General features: G+C 32.4%; 1 protein-coding gene across 5 annotated transcripts in view; it reads right to left on the bottom strand.

Annotated features, from left to right (window-relative positions):
• rhea (Talin_middle and talin-RS domain-containing protein rhea) overlaps positions 1-12,469 on the bottom strand; it is a 345,464-nt gene that overhangs the window by 237,026 nt on the left and 95,969 nt on the right. Inside the window, exon 3 of one of the 5 annotated variants that reach the window (XM_075362858.1) lies at positions 6,224-6,290. The exons of the other annotated variants lie outside the window; for them this stretch is intronic. The gene's annotated coding sequence lies outside the window, so the exon portion shown is untranslated. The remainder of the gene's footprint in view (positions 1-6,223; positions 6,291-12,469) is intronic. 5 annotated transcript variants of the gene reach the window in all.

Raw genomic sequence — 12,469 nt, 5'->3', positions numbered from 1 at the left:
GATTAAGCGTTTCATTTTTAATCACCGTTGGCTTGAATTGTAAAATAAAAAAAAACTAAACTGAAAACGCTTTGCTGTGTTTGACGTTAATTAGTCAAAAGAGTTTAATTTGGTTTTACATGACAGAGTTGCTTCATTCCAATTTCAAGTTTTAGCGGCTGAATTGATATCATTTGTTTATTTACAAAAATTAATTAAGTTATTAATTATGCGGTCGGTTAAAAAAAAAAGTTTACATCGTATCTCAAATTATAACGCAGATATGTTAAAAATGTTCAATATTTTAATCCTTTGTAACCTACAGTAATATTAAATTCGTGAATCTTACTTCAAGAATCGAATTGCTAACCTTTATCGACCAATTCATCGTGAATATTAAATCGTTTAAGGAATAGGATAATGAACCAACATAAATGGTTAAGGGAAACCATGATGTTGTCATTTTGACTTCTCGCACGGTAATTAAAATTTGTACCTTCATCAATATTACGCATCATAATTAAAACTATATAACTTTCTTTTTTTTTTTTCTTTTTTAATCGGTTAAGTTGTTTTTATAACCAAAACGTAGAATATTCGGAAAAGATTTTTCAAACATTTACTTAATAGATTTGTTGGGTTCATATAATCAGAGGTACATTGTCGCTCCCTACCGATGTTTATTCGGACAGTAGGAAAATACATCTTAAACAGGACTATCCTGATGAAAACAGCCTGTTCGAGAATACCCAGAGCAATAGTTTTTTTTAAATCTATGTTCTTTCGTTATTTTTCGGTTCCAGTCGAACGAACATTAGGTGTTCGTTCGACTGGACCTCCCCACAGACGCACAACTCATCAGCCGCTAGGCGAAACCTGAACAGATATTGCATCAAATTCACGTGGTTGGTGAGCACTTGGGCACCCGCCGCCCTTAAAAATGAACTTGAGGCATGCCATCCCCCCAGATCCTGTATAAATCTATACAGAGATCTTCCCTTAGACGTGGTGTCCCATTCATGCTGCCATGCCTCCATCGCGAGGCCCAAAGCCTCTTCCGCAGGCGGGAAATGGGCAACTGTTCGAAATTTAGACCCGGTGCATTGTGATCACCGTTCCGTTCCGGTTCTAGCCCGGCCCGAAACCGTATCCCAAATACCTCGGTTTCCCGACCTCTTCGCAACTTCCACATGGCTGCTCGAACTTTCACCACTAAATCGATTGGGAGAGCCTTTCCCAATACGGTAGTAGCCTCATAGGAGGTTGTTTTAAAAACACCAGTGCATACAATTAAAGCTCTGCGCTGGGCACTCCTTAGATTTAGAAGCAGTGCTCTATTTCTGTCCAACCTATGCGCCCAAACTGGCGCCGCGAATGCGATCATACTCTCGAAGACATCTCGGTACACTAAGTACATTTGGCGACCAGAAAGCCCGTAGTCTTTCCGAGCAATCCTTCTAAAGTTTGTGCATCACAGAGACAACGTCCGCCGCAACTTGTTTAATGTGGTTGCTAAAAAGCAACTTATCATCAAACAAAACACCTAGGTACTTATGAACCCTTACTCGGCTGATTACACAGCCTTTATACTTAATGTGGGGGTTTCGACTGCATGATAATTTGTCTGCGCCCTTTAGAAGCATAAACTTCGTCTTGGGCACAGAAATCTTTAAATTTTGTATGTCCATCCAGCCTTCGGCGGTTGACAAGGCCGCCTGCGCTCTACTTTCCAGCTGTGGTCGTGAATTTGGCCGGTCAGGCATGGCATTTTCACACGCTACTTGTCATCAATCTCATTTTCTGAAGCAGTACCTAACGGTGGTACAGGAGGTAAAACAAAAGTCTCTCGCACCATATCTGTCTCTATTCTCCTTTATCCCAGCTAAAATTTTCCTATAAATGAATGAAAAAATTCTAAAAGCGGATAACAAGTTTAATAGCATAACAATTGTGATTAGCGGGGAGGGTATAGTAAAAGAATAGAATTAATTAGGTTCGGACACACGCGTGCGTTTCTGGATACTCTTTCTGTTATTATTACAAAATTTTTAACGATTCCCTCCCCCCCCCCCTTGCGAATTGTTTAAATTTTAATATTCAAAAGCGAATTAATAATATATTATAGTTTTGTAAAATTCTGAGTAATATAATAATACATGTTAAATTACACAGCGATAATCATAAATATTTACAAACATATAGCACCTTATAAATTTCGTACATACCAAATCGCTAATATTAGTAAGTTTAAAAATATAACTGTAACTGTAAAAGAAAACTTAATTATGAATATGAACCGATGGGTAATTTTTACCCGTAAGTACGAACTACGAAATACTACGAGAAATCTCTGCTTATGAGTCACTGTTTACTTATTCTGTAAACAATTAAGTATATGTATAGACAAACAATAATTTGTATACCTACAAACAGCAGTAAGTTTTAGTTATTTTTTTATGTACGCTTAATTAGTCACGTAATTAAAAATGCTTGAAAGAAATTTGATTAACTCGTAACGAAATGTTTTGTTTTTCGTACGATAAATATTTACATTATCTCATATCGTATAACATAAAAACAATAAAAAAAATCTAATAAATGTTTATTTATAGAATTTGATAACCCGTGAAATAAACAAATACTTTGTATTAATTAGTAATAGTTACTTCGGTCTGCCGTATATAATAGCGGAATGAAAAAAGCTTCTTCAAGCAGGCGCTTGAAGTACTGAAACCAGTCGATACATTACTCGCCCCGCTGTATTATGAAGCAGCCCAAAAACTGTTTTAAAAAATTAAAAGGAACCTGAAGTCAATTTTCTTAATATTCCACGTTCATTTACAAAAAAAAAAGCCCTCTCACGGTACAAAAATGTTATAACCGTTTTGTTAAATGTATCGGGAACGGAATAAAAATTGTTTTAGAAAACATCTTCAGCTCGCAGACACAAATTGTTAGCGTACTAAAAAAAAAGTAATATTCCGATGGAATACTTCTTTGTAAACTGCACGAGAACGTGGTTCGGAAAAATTATCCTGATACCGCAGGATACATACATCGCATTAAATTAAGTAAATCAAAGAAGAAAAAAATCATACTATACGGACAGCTTCAGTCGGACAAGGAAGGTAAGACATGTTTTGTGACTTCAGGGTTTGGTTTATTCTGAGGATTTAAAATTGTTTTTTTTATTTTTGCCGCATTTAAAAATTCTTTATTTGTTTAACAAACAAAATTTATTTTTTTAATTAAATGACGCATCCGAATTTCTATTTCGATAATCTTTGTTGATAATTCTAATATATTTATTATTATTTCGTTTCGATAGTATTTTTAATCTATTCCTTTGTTATTGTATTTTCACATCTATTTAATTTCTTTCTTTATTGCAATTATTCCAGAAGAGATATTTAATTTATGAAGAAAAAGTCTTTCTTTTTATCAAGATTGGTATGCGTTAATTATTTCGTTAAAAAAACTAAAATTATATTTCAAGAAGGTAAATCTTTGTATCGAATTTAACTTAACGACGATTCATGCCCACGCACGGCTTAATGTATGCGGGTATAATAATTAATTTCTTCAATCGTACATGAATTACGTATTCTAACAATAAAAAAAGTATATATTTAAAAATTATAAAAATTCTAAGCGTTAATTTTTATAAATTAATTTTAAAATCTAGCTCAAGCCCGTAACTATGTCTTATAAACCGAAATCCAACAGACACTGAAATGATGGAGCAGAAACTCGGACCCTTCTTAAAAATATGAGACAAGATTATTTACGAACAAACAGCGAAAACACTTAAGGACACTTAAGAAAGGTATGAGAATATTAAAGAACAAATAGAAGAAGAACAAAAAATTAAATCGGTTATGTAAAATCACTTATACAAATTGTAAACGGTTATTAAAAATATGGTTGATATCATGGTAATCTCCAAAACTAAAAACGTAACTTCGGCAAAACCTTTTAACAATTTTTAAAATAGTCAGCTTTAAAAGTTTGTAATCTCAACACTATACGTGGCAATTATTTATCAAATAATTTGTAAAATTACTTACATGTAATGAAAAACACAGCGTAAAAACATAATAATATAAATAAAACAATAAAATTTAGATCTATCAAAACTGTACGATCCGTTTTTGAAAAATTAAATTTAAACAATTCGCTGATTAGTGATCAGGTGTATCATACCAAAATAATAGCTATTATATTCGAATTAACCTGATAAACTGTTAAAATTTATAATCTACGAAACAATAAGTTTGGGGTACAGATCTAGAGCGTTTACTATAATTATATACAATATACATAACTGCATCAGAAATGGTAAAACAAAATGTACGCCAGTATCGTATGCGTGCATTAAATGAAATAATGAATGGTGGGAAAAGGAAGGACGGGGTCGTCTTGTGAGACTAAACGACTGCTGCTCTCGAGGACACGTCTATTTATACCTCCCACGTGTTTATATACTATCGTCATCAACCGGTATACAACACTACTACCATACGACACTGCCACCAACTATCTCAATCAATCAAACCGTTAAAAACACACGTGTCGGTATGTTATATTAAACACTATCTCTTTCCTTTCATTTGTACATGAATAGCGCCATCAAACTATTATCGGTTAATCCCTCTACCATGATCTACTCGCACCGAAGATCAACTCTGGATGAGGGCACAGATACTTTTATTAACAAATCTAAATTTAAATATGTACAACGTAATAAAAAATGTCCTGTTCCCTTCAATTTTTACAAAGAAATTTCATTAGTTTATAGAGAGAAAAAAATTACAGACGCAACCTATATTAATAATAAATGATAGGAATGATCTACTTCAATATTCTGCATTAAAAATGTTTATTTTTATATTTCAATAATTTTGTTCTTAAAAATTAACTTCAACACCAGCGAAACATTTAAAGAAAATTAATCACTAATTTTTTAATCGAAAAATTTAACGGCATACGTCTCTTATCTTTGGGTATAATTAAGCTGTCAAAAGAAATTGATATACATTTATTATTATTGAAAATGAAAATGTTCAAAACAGAATTTTTCAAGAGCAATTCTAAAAGATAAAAACAAAACTTTTAAATCATAATAATCTAAGATTAATTTTAGTAACTATAATGCGTTCCAGTTATTAATGAAACCCACCGGGTTGGACAAGTGGTTAACGCGTCTTCGCAAATCAGCTGATTTGGAAGTCGAGAGTTACAGCGTTCAAGTCCTAGTAAAGCCAGTTATTTTTACACGGATTTGAATACTAGATCGTGGATACCGGTGTTTTCTTTGGTGGTTGGGTTTCAATTAACCACACGTCTCAGGGATGGTCGAACTGAGAATGTACAAGACTACACTTCATCTACACTCATACATATCATCCTCATTCATCCTCTGAAGAATTCTCTTAACGGTAGTTACCGGAGGCTAAACAGGAAAAAGAAAGTTATTAATGAAAGATAAAACCTGACTTTAAATCCGTATTCATTACTAGTGAAAAAAGAGATAAAAATTCCTTCTTGGTTCGTTTGAAAGCATACTTTCTTGATTAATTAAATGACTTCCAACAATGCCCTTAATACAAACAATCAGGAACGCTTTAAAGGAATTAATAAAGAAAAGTTTACTCGATTTTTACTTCAATTCTTTTAAGTCAACTTTGTTACCAATCAGCTAACGCAATTTATAACGAAAACTCTCTCTCTCTTTCTTTGCGCGTGTGTGTGTGTACACGAGTATATGTACAGGTGTATGACGAAGTTCTACGGGGACTTTCATAATCTATTCTACTTGTTAAAATAATGGAAAAAGTCACATAAACATATCTTCTAAAATGCTTCGTTTGCGAGTTAACGGCTAGTGAAAGATTTTGCTTGGATTTCAGTTACCCCGGTAAAATGTTGTACTGAATTTTTAGAACGTTAATTTAAGGGCAGAATTAGTAATTTTTTTCAACCTGGAAAATCGAATAAAATAGGTCTCAGAACCCTATTCTGCAGGAGTTTTTAAGAAATCTAGGGTGAAAATCAATAAATTGGGGTAAAAAACCCTGCTTTCTATATTTAACCAACCATACCTTCATTAGATGGGTAATACACGCATAAAAAGTTTAAATAAAACTTAAAGAGAATTTAATTCTGAACAAAATGTTATAAATAAGATGAATAAAACAAAGAAAAGTAATAAAAATTCCAATTTTATTTAGAAACAGTACATTACCACATTTGTCAGAAAAGTACTTATTTAATGTAAACAAAAACCAAATCTTTTTTGTGATGTGGAAAATCTGTAAAAAAAAAAAAAATTTAAAAGAAATGGAAATTACACATGAAAATAAAAATAAATAAAATCTGTTGGCAATTTGTTTTTTTGTTGTTTTTTTTTTATGACAGATATAGAATAAATTATTTGAAAAACTATTTCAAAGTTGACAAAATAACATCTTATCAACAATATTGTATTAGTCGTTTAAATCATTCTGTAAGGTACATAAAGTATATCGGGTACTGTGAGCTGCGTTTTATCCTCATAAACCAGTTCAACATCTACACACAAGAGACGGTTCGCTTCGCTTGGAGTTCTGCTACTAGTGGAATACAAATCGACAAACTGTACAAGAATGTTTTGTTTACCGACAAGGCAAATTTCACTTAGATGGCGTCAACTTACGCAATGAGCATACATGGACAGAAGTAAATCCTCATGAAACTGTGGAAGGCAATTTTCAACACGGATTTAGCGTCAATGTACGGTGCGGCCTTCTTCACAATCAGCTGTTTGGACCGTTCATATTATCTGGACGGCAATTAAATGCTGAGGTCTACTAGCACTTTCTGCAAGAAAAACTGACGCAGATGCTTGATGTTTCTCTAACGCTGAGATGCATAGTATACTACCATCACGACGGCGCGCCTCCCCACTTCTCTTGTGCAGTTTCCACTCGCTTAAATCATTTCCCTGATAAATTGATCGGTAGTGTAGGTCCACATTCCTGACCATAAAGATCGTCTGATCTAACCAACTTTAGATTTTTGCGTCTAGGGACGGATGAAAAATACTGTACACAAAACACATATACATCACGTGAGGAATTAATTGTCCGCATTATGGATGCGGCTGAGCAACTTAACGACAACCCTGAAGAATTAAAAAGAGCAACAAAAGCAGTAGAAGAGTCTGCCAAAAAATGTGTTGAAAATGGCCGACTCATTTTTAAACATTTATTATAAACTGTTACGTGTAATACACTTTGGTCTCGTGTTCTAAATAAAATTCGAATCTTTCTAACTTTTCTTTGTTTTATTCAACTTATCTCACACCATTTTGTTCAGAATTAAATTCTTTACAAGTTTCGTTGAAGAGCTTTACGTGTTCATTACAGATTTAACAACGTTATTGTACGTCAAACATTAAAAAATGGTTTTTTGCCCAATTTATTGAATTTCATCCCATATTTATCAAAACCTACTGCAGATACGGTACTGAGACCTGTTTTATTCGATTTTTCAGGTTGAAAACCATAAGAAATCACTAATTCTGCCGCTTAATTAATGTCCTAAAAATTTCATAAAGACCTCATTTCACCGGGATAGCTGAAATCCGAGCGAAGTCTTTCCCTAGCCGTAATTCGCAAACGAAACATCCCCTCCTACCTTCCGAAGATTCTCCTCCAGTTCCCCCAAGCTCTTCCTAGGCCTTCCTTTTTTCTTCTTCAACCGGGTGTTTCATCAAATATATTTTTCACAGCCCTGTCTTCCTCCAGCTTTTGCAGATGACCTGTCGAACGAAATCTTTCCTTCTTTACCACAATAGCCGGTTCTCCTTAGATCAGCTTCGTTTCTTTATTCTTCCTTATCCTTCACAAATCACCTTCCTTTAAGGTTTACGTATATTTCTAAGAAGCTTTCTTTCCGATCTTCCTAATTTCTTCTACTTTGCTGCCATTATCATCCATGTTTCTGGATTATATAGCACGAAAAGTCTCGTATTGACTTACATATTTTTATATGTAATAGTATGCAAGACGACTTACGCTTTCAGATCTGAAAATTCATCTCAACCTTATTGTCGTCCTAAAATCTATTTTAATGTTTGTTGTAATCTATTTTAAATTGTTCAATAATTTATTTAAGATTTAAAAATTTAGCTTTTTGCAAAAAAAAAACTACGTAACAAATAAATATGAAAAAAAATGATATAAAACTACTGCAGTTCTATATGACGAGTTAAACGTAATACAGTATATTACTTCGATTACGTGGCGTTACAATGACTCATAAAAAGAGATTTCAGACAGATTTTGTAGTTTGTACTTATTTATTTATTTTTCTTCTTCACGAAAGAATTTTGTAACAACACACATATGTAAGTTTAAATTATAAGCGTACTTCTTAAATGCTTAGGATTATTATCGTTAAATATCTTTAAACATAAATCTATTACTCTCATTTATACAAAAATAAAATAAATTTACTTTCGAATATTAAGTATAAAAAGTCGGAATAAAAATGTTATTAAATTCAGTGGCGTGTGAATGCACATCATACGGAAATTCGCTTATGAGCCTACGTACCTGATTGTACCCTATTCCTGTAGCCCTCGACGGGTCACGACTGTTATTTTACAAAATTTATTTTCAGTTTTTTTCTCCTTTCAGTCATTTACAGTACTAAAATATCCGAATGCAGTAACATTTCTACCAGCTTTTCTTTACTTCCTTATTAATACCAGAATAACAGGGTCGGAACAATTTACTAAGTGTACTAAGTGCAGGGACGGAAAAACCCTTTTTTCGTTTTTTTTTTAATTTTTAAATTTCTGAACCCCCTTGCACAACAGGATGGAAATTTTCTAAACTAAAAACATAAGAGTATTTTCGCATACATGTAAAAAAAAACTGTAAAAATCGGGTACTTTTAATTCTTTATTACTAACTGCTGTAAAGGGACATTTTCGAATTTATTACGGTTATAGAACATTAATTAGGAGAAAAAATATGCTTTAAATAAAATCATACATTATTTTTTTTGTCTTCTAACTGTTGATACACATGGCTTCAAAATTGTCTCCTCTTTTGTTTTACACATTATAAGATTTAAATAAAATTATAAGGTTTAAATAAAATACTATAAATTATATTAAGTTTCAAATTGTTAATTTTTAATAAATGAAAATTTTGACGGGGACAGCCAGCCACTTCAATCTAGAACGAGAACGATACGATGTACATCTCATATCGCATTGCAGTCGGCTTCTCATAACATTAAGGACATTACTTGCCAGCGCCGCCGAAGCCATCAATCTACTACAACGATCTTTTAACTCGCTTACCAGAAACCATAATCTTCTGGTGTACGTACAGTTTTTATATACAAACCGTATATATTTATGATTGTTTGTGTGCGGTAACAAAATTAATATTAACGTGACTTGATAATCAACCGTTTTCGTGCAATATCACCAGAATTATGTCCGAAAATATATGAACGTGATTAATTTAACATTACTTGAACGTGATTATTTAATTTTATTAACTGATAGGGTGACAAATTCGATTTAGTTTTAATACCGATATTTCCTTCTTTTAATTTTTTTAAACGATATATAATATCACAGTATTTTTTAACGACACAATGCCCGGAAATAACCTACACGTTTGCTATTCGCAATAACAACCTTACTAAAATAAAAGACTCGACAGTTCCTAAAGATTCCGTAATTCGAAACGCAACATAACATAAATATGTTTACACAAACCGTTATAAACGTGCTGGTAAATGGCACTCGAACTCATGTTTTGTTATTTTTCGATCATTTTCTCGAAAAAGATTACGAAAATGTCGTAAAATTTCATCTTTGAATCATCCTCTACAGAAAAAGAAAAATCTGAATGATTCGCCATTTGTAAATTTACCGCCAAAACAAATAAAAATATGGTTTCTCCATGTACAGTCGATCTCGTTTGTTATTTCAGCGAGGTCATATATTAGAAAAGAACGTAAAAAATCCAATAAAAAATACTATCAGGAGGAAATAAAGATCCCGAACTACATTAATATTGAAATAGAAATTTCAAGCTAACTTCTTTTCTTTTGTACGGTCGTAAAAAAAGTATTTAATCGAAAAAATTAAATGAAAACTTTACGTGAAATTTATTAAAGCGAAAACGAGAAAATTACTTCGTTTTCAGAATCTGAAAATTCGAAGCCGCCAGAATTCAAAAAGCTTTTTAAAAACAATTGTTACCAAGAAAACAAGGGAAAATAAGATAACAGATCGTTATTAGGTTTTTTTACAGCTGTTTAAAGAGTTAACTGTTTCTTCGTAATAAATATATATAGAATAGTAAGTGACATATTTAGAGATGCGATACGTAATCTAAACCACGGGTGTACTCGTAAATTTTTCAATACCTGAACGTTTGATTTTGTATTACAGCAGACGCCAAGAATATCGTCCATAGCCAAAGGCGGCTTAACTACATAACAATGTTATGAAAAATGCACTTTCATTTCGACGTAGACATTGAAAAGAAAGTATTTCAAATGTTTTACATTTTTTTGTGAATTAGATTTTTAGCTAATGTTTTTGTCGTCGTCGTTGCTCGTGGATATCCAAAAGTAAGGACATTTTCATGCGATTTGGTTTTTATAATTTAGGTTATTTTTTTTATCGACTCATAATTTGTTGATAGTCCGCTCCCGATTATCCGCGAGCGGTTTAACCGCGTTGCGGCTTAACTGCAATGCCTCTCGGAAAAAAATAAAGTTTTAAAAACTTATAAAAGTGGTAAAAATTTAAGTTTTTTCATCGTTCTGCGTTAGGTTTTACTCCTTCATTCATTTGCTACTTGAATGTGTGCTTGTTTTGAGTATAATAATGATGTACTATAGTTCATTGTGCATTATTATGCTACGCATTCCAATTAAAAGAAAGTATTTTTAGTCACTAAAACAACAACAATCAATCGCGTCTTATCAAAAAAATTTGAAAGAGTAAAATGCACATTACATTTTTTTAATGTCTATGTAGTATTTTTTCTCATTAGCTACTGTAGTTTTACTAACTGTTTGTTAATCCATTACGTAGTACATACATTACTAGTGTACGTACAATCTATTTACGTATAGTATAAGCGATAGTAAAAATTTATTATATGTTAATACGTATTTTGAATAAACTTCTGGATTACTTTTACAGGAACGTAATAGTATATTGTAGTGTACTGCTTTTTATTTCATTATTTACAATTATACCTTAATATAATATTGCATGTAATTACTGAACTGCAATACAGTATCAGATCGATTTAGCACGTATTACTTTATTATTATTTTTGGATCGACCGCGGTTTGCTATAATTTTGGATTATCCGCAATCCTCTTTCCGGTTATTATCACAGATAATCGGGAGCTGACTGTAACATATTAAAAATAAAAGTGAAATGACAGTTAGGAATCAAACCGAACTATTTTAATATCCACATAAGCAATCAATACATGAATTACACGAATTATTTTAACGGATATTATTGTGAGTTTTGGTTAACTGAAAAAAATAAATTTAACATAGTTGTTAAGAGCGTATAAATCACAATAACTACAGTACCTAATTAATAACCGACACGCAGTCATTTTTTTAATACGTTGGATTACAAAACCACATCACAAATACCCTTGATTAATGTATGTTTTTTCAATGCAATTATAAATTTAATGTAATGGTGTTTTAAAAAAGTATTTTCGTACGATTATGTTCACCTGTAGTAAGAAAAAAATGTAAACCCGATATTATTGGGAAAACTAATTACATACAGATATGTTAGCGATTCAGTTAGAAATAACTTATCTAAGTTAAGTTTATCTACCCACCGGGTTGGTCTAGTGGTGAACGCGTCTTCCCAAATCAGCTGATTTGGAAGTCGAGAGTTCCAGCGTTCAAGTCCTAGTAAAGCCAGCTATTTTTACACGGACGGACTTGAATACTAGATCGTGGATACCGGTGTTCTTTGGTGGTTGGGTTTCAATTAACCACACATCTCAGGTATGGTCGAACTGAGAATGTACAAGACTACACACTTCATCCACACTCATACATATCATCCTCATTCATCCTCTGAAGTATTATCTAAACGGTAGTTACCGGAGGCTAAACAGGAAAAAGAAAGAAAGTTAAGTTTATCTAATAATAATAACTAATAAGTTGGATATACAAATAAAATAATTCGTTTTGCATGCAACAGAAATATTCAGCGATGAGTTTTTTAGGTTAGATTAGTTACAAAGCTTTTACTTTAATAAATAATCTAGTCCCAGTCGATGAGAGAACCCCCGTTGTTTACAATTACTTCAAATTAAACTGGCATCGAATATAGTACAGTAGTACACGCGGTCAAAGAATGATGTCATTGTACGCCGTCATCAAGGCAACCTTTTACTGTATGTATCATCTTGGTATAAACCAGAC

Source organism: Lycorma delicatula, chromosome 4, assembly GCF_047948215.1.
Source record: "Lycorma delicatula isolate Av1 chromosome 4, ASM4794821v1, whole genome shotgun sequence".
Classification (NCBI taxonomy): Eukaryota; Metazoa; Arthropoda; class Insecta; order Hemiptera; family Fulgoridae; genus Lycorma; species Lycorma delicatula.
The sequence above is the reverse complement of the archived record's forward strand: the minus strand, read 5'-3'. Positions and strand labels throughout refer to the sequence as shown.